The sequence below is a fragment of the Miniopterus natalensis genome, chromosome 9 (assembly GCF_054644295.1).
Source record: "Miniopterus natalensis isolate mMinNat1 chromosome 9, mMinNat1.hap1, whole genome shotgun sequence".
NCBI classification, from domain to species: Eukaryota; Metazoa; Chordata; class Mammalia; order Chiroptera; family Miniopteridae; genus Miniopterus; species Miniopterus natalensis.
The window spans coordinates 12,711,792-12,713,222 of NC_142089.1; positions in this window are offsets into that span (position 1 = coordinate 12,711,792).

The window sequence follows — 1,431 nt, forward strand, 5'->3', positions numbered from 1 at the left end:
CCTACGGCCCTGGCTCCCGACCTGCTCGCGCCCTGGCTCCCCAGGTCCTCTCCGAGGCACCCTGTAGCCGGGAAGAAGTGTGAATTCTGACAGGTCCCTGCTTCCTCCTCCCTTTTAATTTCACCCCGAGACTTGATTAGCCTGCCTGAGCGAAGTCCCCACCTCCTGGCTCCATGCCCAGCCCTTCTCATTCAGGCCTGTCAATCCGGAGGCCAGGGGCGGAGGCCCCAGGCTTCTCTGGGGGATGGACAAGAGGGTTTCAGCTGGTGCCCCTGGTGGGGGAAATCAGCTGCTAACAGAAGGCCAGCAAGCTCCCATCACTCCCGGTCCCCTTCCCTAGCTCTGCATCTATCCATAGACTCTGGGTGTCTGACCCCACACGGCGAAGATGTCAGTGTCCTCTGGGGACTGACTGTGCACCAGGCGCCAGATCTTATCTTACATGCCAGGAGGTCAGACAGCATATAAAGCACCGAGCAGTCAGACCTCCTGGGCTCCAGGCCGGCTCTGCCTCGTACAGCTATGACCTTGGGCAGCTCGCCTCTCCGTAGCTCTGGCTCCCTGAGTAAGGTGGAAGTTGTAGCTATAGTACTTGTTCCTTTGGATTGATGTGGGGACCACATGAGCTACGTGTGAGAGTTTCAGCACGGTGCCTGGCACCCAGAATTCACTAAAACAAGTGCCAGGAATCATCACTAGTATCTCAATTTTACTGGAGAGAATCGTGGCTACCGGTCACACCGATAGTAAGTGGTAGAGCCAGAGTTTGCACGATGTCCACCTGACTCACTGCGCTATACCCCCCGCCAAAATGTGAGGTTATGCCCTGGTACCTCCACTCCAGAGGTGGGGGAAGCCACCCCAGGTGGGCATCCTTGGCCAGCCAGTGGGGAGGGCACTTGAGAAGGAGCTCAGAGCAATGGGCTGGGGAGGGGTGATTTATTTTTGAAAATCCCCGCCTTCTATCTCTAGCAAGTGCTGGCTCCCGCCTGTTCTTGGCGTGTTTATGGAATTTCATTCATTCGTTTGAGAGCCATTCATTGAGCGCCTACTCTGTGTTAGACAATCCTTTAGGCGATGGGGACACAAGGCAATGGGAATGAACAAAACAGACCACAATCCCTGCTCCCACAGCATTTGTGTTCTGGGGAGACAGGCAATAAGTTACATAAGTAAAGCGTGGGTAACATTAGACCGTGCAATGACTTCCAAGCGAGAGATGATGGTGGCTTGGTCCTGGGGGTAACAGTGAAGGTGGTGAGAAGTGGTTGGATTCTGAATGTATCTTGAAGATGAAACTGGGAAGGTTTGCTGATGGACTGGATTTGGGCGTGAGAGAAAGAGCGGAGTCAAGGATGGCTGAAGTGTTCAGAGCCCCAGTGGCTAGAAGGATGGAGTTGTCATCTGAGAGGTGGGAAAGGCTGGTGGTGG